We start from the raw sequence: 10,349 nt of genomic DNA, 5'->3' as shown, positions 1-10,349 counted from the left end.
TACGTTGTTATTTGTAGTTTGCCTCATTTTTATTTGTTTCTCCCCATTTTCCCCATCTTTGTTAATCTACCTGGGATTGAATGCCAGTCCCCAACCCCCATTTCAATAAGGACACTTTCTTTCAAGGAAGAATATGTTTTCCTTTGTGTGTGGGGGGGGCGGTGGTCTACATTGTAGCTGTACTTTTTAAGCTAAAATTTTCCAATTACAAATGTAACCCATGGGACTTCCCTGGCGGTCCAGTGGTTAAGACTTGCCTTCCAATGCAGGGGGTGTGGGCTCAATCCCTGGTCAGTCGATCCCTGATCCCAATGCAGGAGGTGCTAAGATCCCATATGCCTCATGGTCAAAAAAACCAAAACATAAAACAGAAGCAATATTGTAACAAATTCAATAAAGACTTTAAAAATGGTCCACATCAAAAAAAACAAAACAAAAAAAACACAAATGTAACCCATGTTTGTAAAAAAAAAAAAAAAAAAAGAAAAAGAAAAGAAAGAGTGGAAATCTCTCCCTCCCTTCCATTCCTAACTCCATTTTTACTCCCCAGGGAACCATTATTAACAGCTGGGTATCTATCCTTCCAGAATGTTTTCGATATAACCCAAACCGCATATAAACATGTACCAGAGGTTTTGATTTTATTGTTTTTTAATTTTGAAAAATAAATAAAGGGGTCATACTGCACATGTTGTCCTGCTCCTTTTTTTTTTTTAACCAAAAAAATCATGAGCATCTTTCTATGTTAGTAAATGTTATGGACTGAATTGTGTCCCCAAAATTTCATATGTTGAAGTTCTATTTTCCAGCACCCAAGAATGTGACTATATTTGAAGAGTTTAAATAAGGTCATTAGTGTGGCCCCTACTCTAGTACGACTGATGTCCTTATAAGAAGAGGAAATTTGGACACAGATGGCACAGAGGAAAGGCCATGTGAAAGCACAGGAGAAGACTGCCATTTACAAGCCAAGGAGAGAGGCCTCAGAAGAAACCAACCCTGCTGACATGTCTCAGATTTCTAGCCTCCAGAACTGTGAGAAAATAAATCTTTGTTGTTTAAGCCTCCTACCTAGTCTGTGTTACTTTCTTATGGAAGCACTAGCAAACCAATATAGGAAGTACACACCTACTTTTTCACAGTAATATGGTATTCTTTGTCATAAATAATATGTAATATTTGTCAAAATATATTTAACCATTTCACTGGTTCATTTGTCTCAGATTTGTTTATATTATAAATAATGCTATAGTAAACATCCTTATACATATATCCTCTACACTTGTATCACTAGTCATTAATAGATTCTTAATGATGGGATTACTATGTCAAAGGGTATGTATATTTAAAAATAAAATTTATCAGACAGAGAAAGACAAATATGATATCGAAAACATATCACAGAATCTAAAACAATGATACAAATGGGACTTTCCTGGTGGTCCAGTGGCTAAGACTCTGCACTCTCAATGCAGGGGGCCGGGGTTCGATCCCTGGTTAGGGAACTAGATCCCCACCTGCCGCAACTAAAAGTTCACATGCCACAACTAAAGATCCCGCGTGCTGTAAGTAAGACTTGGCGCAGCCAAATAAATAAATAAATATTTTTAAAATAATAAAAAATGATAAAAATGAACTTACAAAACAGAAATAGACTCACAAACATAGAAAACAAACTTATGGTTACCAAAGGGGAAAGGGGGGAGGGGTAAATTAGGAGTTTGGGATTAGCAGATACAAATTACTGTATATAAAATAGATATTAAACAGCAAGGACCTACTATACAACACAGGGAACTATACTCAATTTAGAAATTTTCTAAATTTATATTTAGAAAATAATCTAAAAAAAGAATCTAATTTATACATATATGTATAACTGAATCACTTTGCTGTACACATGAAACTAACACAACATTGTAAATCAACTATATTTCAATAATAAATAAATAAATAAAATAAAATTTATATATTCCAAATTGTCCCCTAAGAAGGTTATACCAATTTACACTCTAACCAACAATGTGTATGACATGGTCTATTTCCTTAAACCTTCACAAATGCTAGATATTAAAAATGCTTTCTATCCTTATTATGAAAATTATAAATGTGCAGAAAAGTAGAGAGAGTAGTAGAATAAAGCCATATACCTATCACTTAGATTTAATAATTACTTTAACATTTTGTCATATGTTTCACTTTTTTTAAATTGAAGTTTTTTTAAATATAGACATTGTGACTCCTAAATATTTCACTCCTAATATTTTTTTCCTCCAGTTTTGTTGAGATATAATTGACAAATAGCACTCTGTAAGTTTAAGGTGTAGAGCATAATGATTTGATTTATTGGGTTGGCCAAAAATTTTGTTTTCTGTAACATCTTATGGAAAAACTTGAACTTTTTGGCCAATCCAACACATACATCATGAAGTGATTATCACAGTAGGTTTAGTGACCATCTATCATCTCATATAGATACAAATTTAAAGAAATAGCAAAAATTTTTTTCTTTTGATGAGAACTCAGGATTTACTTTCTTAACTTTCATATATAACATACAGCAATGTTAATTGTATTTATCATGTTGTACATTACATCCCTAGTACTTAGTTGTCCTGTAACTGGAAGTTTGTACCTTTTGACTGTCCAATTCCCCCACCCCCACCTCACTTCTAAATGTTCTGATATGCATATCTAAATAAGAACACTTCCCTACAGAACCACAATAATATCAACACACCCAAGTTTCCCCCACTTGTCCCCAAAATGTCTTTGCAGCAAGTTTGTTCATATTAGAATCCAATCAAGAACTATGATTGCATTTGGTTGTTGGGTCTCTGAAGTGTACTTTAATCTAGAACAGACACTCCTTTTCCTATCCCTCCTTATCTCCCTCTTAAACCCTCCAGCTTTTTATTTTTCCTATGACACTGACTTGGAAAGACCAGGACAGTTGTTCCCCTAGAATGTCCTAATTTCTGGATTTTTCTGATTGTCATTTAACAATAACCCCCATATTTTTTATTATTGGAAGTTGACACTGATGTCTTAGTTAGATTCAGGTTAAACACTGCATCACATAATGGTGTAACTAGGAGTCACATAATGAAGCTCTGGTTATTCCATTGTTGGTGATATTAAGATTGACCACTGGGTTTATGTGGTGACAATCATCTTGGAACTAGCTAGTGATCTGTGAGGTGATACTTTTGGCACCCAGGTGAATATCCAGCTCTCTATCAAACTTTTACCTAGTAGTTTTAGCATTCACTGATAATTCTTGACTTAATTATGTCCTTAGGGGTTGCAAATTGTGATTTTCAAATTTTGTCTACATTCATAGCTGGCATTTTTCTTGAAAGAAGTGCTTTTCCTCATCAACTAGGACTATTAGGTCACCCTGTGATACAATTACTATTGCAAATGAAAAATATTCCTGTCCCTTTCAGAGTAAGAACTTGGTGTAATGGTCACCTGCAAAGAAGTTTTTATTTATTTTCTTTGCTTGCCTGATTGTTTTATTATTCTTACTTTTTTTTTCTTTGAGTATCTTATGGACTCATGGTTTCTTGTATAGTCAGTGTTTTTCAATCAATTACAGTCATTGTTCTTTTGATGCTAAAATTGTCCCAAATTTGGCCAATAGGTTCCTCTGTCAAGCTGATTCCTCTGTTAGTATTCAAAAAGAATTCTTTTAAATTAATATAATAGGTTGGAAAGTGGTATTTCTTTGTGATTTTAACTTGCATATTTCTGATCAGTGGTGAAAGTGATCATCTTTCATATTTTACCAGCCATTTGTATTGTATTTCTTTCTGTGAGGCTTGCCTATTCATATTTTTTTGTCTTTTTTGGGGGGGTTATAAGTGTATTTACACCAATTATCAAGTCTCATCCCTACAAATGAAATGTTTTCAGTACTATTGCCAGTCTCTTCCAGCTGCAACTTCCCTATGCTTGAATTTTTTCTTTTGATCATCTCTTGCTCTAGAATGTGTCTTGAAATAGCTTATTCATAAAGGGGGTATGTGTTCTTAGTTCTGGCATATTTGAAAATGCCCTTCTATTTGATAATAACATTTCCTTGAAAGCTTGGTAAATGTTGCTTTATTGTTACCTGAAGGGTCTTGGACACTTGTAAGATTCTTATTTTTGAACATTAAAAATTCTCCCTAAATAGGCCTTTGTATGACAGTCTTTTCCTAAAATATGTCTGGAATAAAATAAACATTCAAAAACTTTTCTGAATCTTTTTTAAAGATTAGGTAAAATTTATTTCTACTTTAAAATTTATTATTGCTTCTGTTTATCAATCAGCTTTTTTTTTTTTTTCGGTTCATTCAGGTAAATAGGGTTTCACCTTGAGAGAGTTTTAAAATGTTAGTACAAGTAATTCAGGAAAAACTCTTTAAAAATTAATATTTTAGCTTTTTAAGATATACTGGGCTGTTTACTTGTCTGTAGGACAAGTAGGGGCCATATCTGTCTTGCTCACCTGCTCATCCTCAGAACTTAGCACAGGTGTTCAATAAATATTTGTCAAATTAATTTATTTCAAGTATTATTCTCTCTTACATCTTTCTTCATCTCATCGTATCTTCATCTTTTTGCCCCAGTTGATAGGCTATCTCCATTTTGCCTTCTCCCTGTAACTTAATATTCTGATGTGTCTGAATGTAATACAAGTACTCAATAAAAGTTTTCCATCTTTGAACAATCTTCCATTAAATCTAAGTACTTCCTTTACCTAGCAGATTGTTGTAGCATGGTACTGTTTACACTGGCCATTAGCAGGTTATTACTAACACTCTTTGAAAAATGAATAGAAGAGTATGATCATCCCAAAATGACCTTGGGAGCTAGTACTGAGGTTGCCCACATATCATGCCAGAAAGGACTAGGGTCTCCCCTTCTGCCAGCAGGATGGGCTATGCCCAAACTTAGCTTCCTAGGATAGATTTCTACCCCTAACAGAAGGGGCTACAACTTCTCTCTTTTTTTTTTAAACCTTAACTATTTTATTTATTTGGCTGTGTTGGGTCTTCACTGCTGCATGTGGGCTTTCTCTAGTTGCAGCGAGCGGGGGCTACTCTTCGTTGTGGTGCGTGGGCTTCTCATTGTGGTGGCTTCTCTTGTTGTGGAGCATGTCCTCTAGGCATGTGGGCTTCAGTAGTTGTGGCATGCGGGCTCAGTAGTTGTGGCTCTTGGGCTCTAGAGCACAGGTTCAGTAGTTGTGGCACTCGGGCTTAGTGGCCCCATGGCATGTGGGCTCTTCCTGGACCAGGGCTCAAACCCATGTCTCCTGCATTGGCAGTCAGATTCTTAACCACTGCGCCACCAGGGAAGTCCCAGGCTGCAACTTCTTAAGGGCCCCTGAGATCCCCAGGTATTGGGCAGCTGGCACCTAAACTCAGTCACGCTGGCTCTAGTCTGTTTCCACATTCTGACAAGGTTGCCCTTTCACAATTTTACTCTAAGAAAGTATCATCTCAAGGGACATGTCCCTCTCCTGGAATACACACAGCACCTAGCCATAGCATCCCTCTCTCTAGGATAATGGGAAGACCTGAGACCATGCCATCTTCTCTTCCTGACCCTTGGCTTGTAAGTTTCCCCATTAAAGAGTGTTCCTTAACTCAAGCTGAATGACCATGTGGAATTCACCTCAAGCTTTGTTGCATGATAGGTGGCAACCATGCACGGACTCCCTCCCTACTTTGAACAACAAAAATAAAATATATGGTTGAATTTGTTCTCCACGGATTCATGTCCAATATTGCTCAGTTGACTTTGAACAAATAGGAGTTGGATACTGTCAGAAATTGATATAGGTTCTGATTGTTTGTGCCCCTCACTCTCCAATTCAAAGGTTAGAACTAGGGTGGAGTCCTCATGATGGGATTAGTACCCTTAGAAAAAGAAACAGGAAGAAGCTTGCTTTCTCTCTTTGCTTTCTGCTTTATGAGGATACAATGAGAAGATTGACATCTGCAAGCTAGTAAGAGTGCCCTCACCAGACACCAAATCTGCTGGTACCCCGATCCTGAACTTCCCAGCCCCCAGGACAGTGAGAAAAAAATTTCTGCGGTTTAAGACACCAAACCTATGGTATCTTGTTATAACAGCCTGAACTAAGACAGGTCCCCAAGCAAAATTTTAATAGTAGGACATCAGATCCAGATGAAATAAAAAGGAAAAGAAGCGGGCAACAATGACATTTCAGATACGTAGTAATATTTTGTTATCGAATTGAATTGTGGGGGAGGACAGAGTGGAATGGGGGAGGTAGTCATAGTGAAGCCACGTTTTTATCAATGTGTGTAGTGTCTCTGGGAAAAGGACCTTACTCTTTAAGGTTTTATGCTTGGATGACTAGTTTGTGCCTCACTGGGGCCTCAGCCTGTCACCAAGGATGTCAACGAGGGAGGGGCACCCAAGTGTTACAATTCCTAACAGGCCTCTCAACCTGCTTTTCTTCAGTTCTCTGTGACAGGGTGGTCTCTACCACTCCATGTTAGGGGTGTCAGAGGATGCCGTCTAGCATCTTTTGCTTACATCCATAATTTGTTGTCTCCTCAAAGAAAAAGGATTGCTTTCTGTTTTATTTTGCTACCCAGTTCATTCAGCACTGAATTTTAGTGCAAGCCCTCAGTGTCTCTACTGTGAAATTTCTATTGCTGATGCAGATATTTTGTTTGTACAATTAATTGCCTAAAAATATGAATTTGGTGCAAAGGAGGGACAAGGCAGGTGCCTATTCATTTTTCTTTATCTAGAATAATATGTAAAGTCCTGGACATGATTTAAGCAATTCAGGAGCCCATTGATTAGATGAGTTTGCCCCTGAGAGCAACTCCAATTCCAAGTATCTGAATTTCCTGGTTTGTGTTTGTGGGCCCCTGCATCTTCAAGTATTTTCTTGCATTAAAATCCCGCTAGCTTCATTGGAAGAGCCGTTGCTCTGGGCGCTTTGATGAGTCACACCAAGCAAGGCAGCAATCAACAGCTTTCCTGGGAGGCGTCTTAACTGCCTGAAGTTAGGGATCTCAGCAACCCTTCCCAGCTCTTTCTTCTCTACACATTCGGAAAGGCAGAAAAAGCCTTTACGCCAATTTAAAAACTTTTCCCCAGAGCTCGGGGGATTAACATATAAACTTAGTGGACAGGGCAGGTAGGTTCCCTGTTCCCCTCCAAACTGAAGCCAAGATTAATTACGGTATTCACCTGTTCCCGAAACAGGCTGGGTAATGGATCCCGGCTGTGCGCTCCCCGAAGCAGCACTAATCCGGCAGTTCTCAGTGGACTCGCTGGCTTTGATCAGCTCATTCCCTCTCAGCAGGCCAGCACGGTAGCTGCAGGACACAAGTGTTTAGTTTACAATCATGTTAATTTTACTTTTTGTTTGTCTTTAGCAGTTGGAGATTAATGAGTAAAAGGGTGCTTAAATTTTCAACCAGCCTTCTTCTAATAGCTTGGTCGCATTGTTGCTGGCAGTTTTATTACTTTGATTTCCTGAATCAATCAGGTATACGGTTTCCTTGTCCAATCTCGGTTATGGTACAGGAAAAGACAGTCCTACCAGGAATTGTTGCTGCCGCTTTGGATTCCACAAAAGGCGATTATGAAAATAGCACCTTTTGTAATGACTTTTCATAGGATTCCATTGCTGAATGCATCCCTGGCATTTTTAACAAACCCAAGTATTTTACAAAGTATGTTACTATACTCATTTTTTTCATAGCTAAGGGATCAAATGAGCCTTTATCTGATGGGATGGTGAAAATTAACTCTGAACTGAATTTGGAGTAAATTCTTTAGAAGAGGAGGTTGGGGAGTTCCCTGGTGGCCTACTGGTTAGGATTCCAGGCTTGCACTGCTGTGGCCTGGGTTCAGTCCCCGCTTGGGGAACTGAGATCCCGCAAGACACGCAGCGCAGGAAAAAAAAAAAAAAAAAAAAATTGAAGAGGAGGTCGTTGCTACTATAGCTCTGAATTCTGTCTTTTGAACTGAGGAAAACAAACTCCATTCCATTGCAGGTTTTCTTCAATGTGTGCTTCCTGGCGTGTATATAAACAAGCAAGGTCTGGATGATTCTCTCTCAAAGAAGCTTCATATCAAAGAAATCTCCCTCGGGTCTAATACATTGTAATGGAGATTTTGTACACACAGTGCCACTGAGTATTGTTCTTGGCAGTAAGGAACAAGGATAACTTTGCTTTAACATAGCGATGATTTTTCTTCTTTTTTTCCCCTATATTCTTTTATTTGAAATTGAAAAATAATGCATTTATGAATTGTCTGTAACAAAAATTAGAAATATTTAAAAATATATACAAAAGAAACTAAGGAAAAAAATCAAACCTATTGATTTTGTTATTAAAATTATTTCTGATCTGGGCTTCCCTGGTGGCGCAGTGTTTGGGAGTCCGCCTGCCGATGCAGGGGACACGGGTTCGTGCCCCGGTCCGGGAAGATCCCACGTGCCGCGGAGCGGCTGGGACCGTGAGCCATGGCCGCTGAGCCTGCGCATCCGGAGCCTGTGCTCCGCAACGGGAGAGGCCACAACAGTGAGGCCCACGTACTGCAAAAAAAAAAAAAAAAAAAAAAAATTATTTCTGATCTTATATTTTTTTACTTAATATGACCATTTATGAAAAAGGTGCTTTAAAGTCTAATACAATGTATTTCTAATGTACTTGCTTTAAATAATTTAATGATATTTTGTTTGGATATATGTTTATAACATATTCTCTTGGTATATTACATGCCTAGTGCTTAAAATGGTGTCTGGTATATATTAGGTGTCTATATATTTTTACTGAATATATGAATAAATGGGTGAGATATCCAGAAATTATCTATTTCTAAATCTTAAAATACATTGGGTTTCTTTTGTATTCTCTTTTTTTTTTTTGCGGTACGCGGGCCTCTCACTGTTGTGGCCTCTCCCGCTGCGGAGCACAGGCTCTGGACGCACAGGCTCTGGACGCACAGGCTCAGCGGCCATGGCTCACGGGCCCAGCCGCTCCGCGGCATGTGGGATCTTCCTGGACCGGGACACGAACCCGCGTCCCCTGCATCGGCAGGCAGACTCTCAACTACTGCGCCACCAGGGAAGCCCTGTAGTCTCTTCTATTTGGAGATTTGTTTAGAAGATTTTGACCTGAGGGAAAAATATGGGGCTAGGTATTCTGAAGGGCGCGTGGGTTCAACTCTTCCACAGTCCCTTAGTTAAAAACTTTGCCAACTCAAAACTTTGTAGGCTAATCTTACTCCTACTTCTTACTGCCACTGATCTTGGCACCTTGGTCTGCTCAGAACACTCATATTTGTTTGTCTTCAGCTTTTCCATCAGTCTTGTTTCATCTGCTTTATATTTTCCAAAAAGTTCCCGATATTCTTGACTGTTGGTGGCATCCTTCTTGAGTGAAATCCATCAATCAGCTTGAATCAGAAATTCTATTGAATCCTTATGATCTGTGCATTTACGTTTTCCTTCACATTAGGTGATGTTTTCTTCTATTATCTTTGAAAAGTTTATTCTATATGTTCTATTCAAGAAGAAAACGAGCTGCATATTTCAACTCCTCTATTTTCCATATAGATTATTTATTCTCACTTTAATCTCTTCCTTTTTTCTGCATTTTGACTTTTTCTCAAGTCTTTGGCACTGAATCTGACACCCATTCACTTTTCTCTTGTATTTTTTCTGCTATTTTCTGAAGGTTTAAAATGTTGCTCTTGCATTACTTATTCACATAGCGATGATTTTTCTAAAGTGCAAACCTGCTCATGATACTTCTTGGCCTAACATCCTTTAATGTCCCCTAGGTCCTCTGGATCACGTCTGACACGTCTACAGACACATCTCTCCACCCTACCAGCTCCTAACACAATCCTGGTCGGGAGGAGGCCCTTACTGAGGAGATGTTTGAGGCACTGAGGAAAGAATTTCATCTTGGGACATTGAAATGAAGAGGCATTCAGGGGTCTGTCCAGTTGTCCCAAGGGCATAATGGCATTTCTCAGGACCTCTAGCCTGGGTGATGTGTGATACCCATTTTGTAAGCCCACTAGGGCCCTTCCTCACCCTCCAAAACTCTAGGGAGGATATTTGAGAGATGGGCCTTAAGAGCGAGCTTGTGAGACTTCACCATGCGGCTGTGAGTGAAGGGCAATGAAGAGAAGATGGGCACTATGCTATTGGGGGTAGAGATAAGATCCGACAAGCTGTGGGGCTTGTGGGATGTGGCTCTGGCAGGTTACATTTTCTAAAGCTGGCCTCACCAATATATATCACATGTTCTCCTTACAATGTGACTTGCCACTCCTCCACTGAGAGATGGGGC

Source organism: Aethalodelphis obliquidens, unplaced genomic scaffold (genome assembly GCF_003676395.1).
Source record: "Aethalodelphis obliquidens isolate GAN/ISIS:26980383/991018 unplaced genomic scaffold, ASM367639v1 scaffold40, whole genome shotgun sequence".
In the NCBI taxonomy this organism is placed as follows: domain Eukaryota; kingdom Metazoa; phylum Chordata; class Mammalia; order Artiodactyla; family Delphinidae; genus Aethalodelphis; species Aethalodelphis obliquidens.
Note: the sequence above shows the minus strand (reverse complement) of the source record.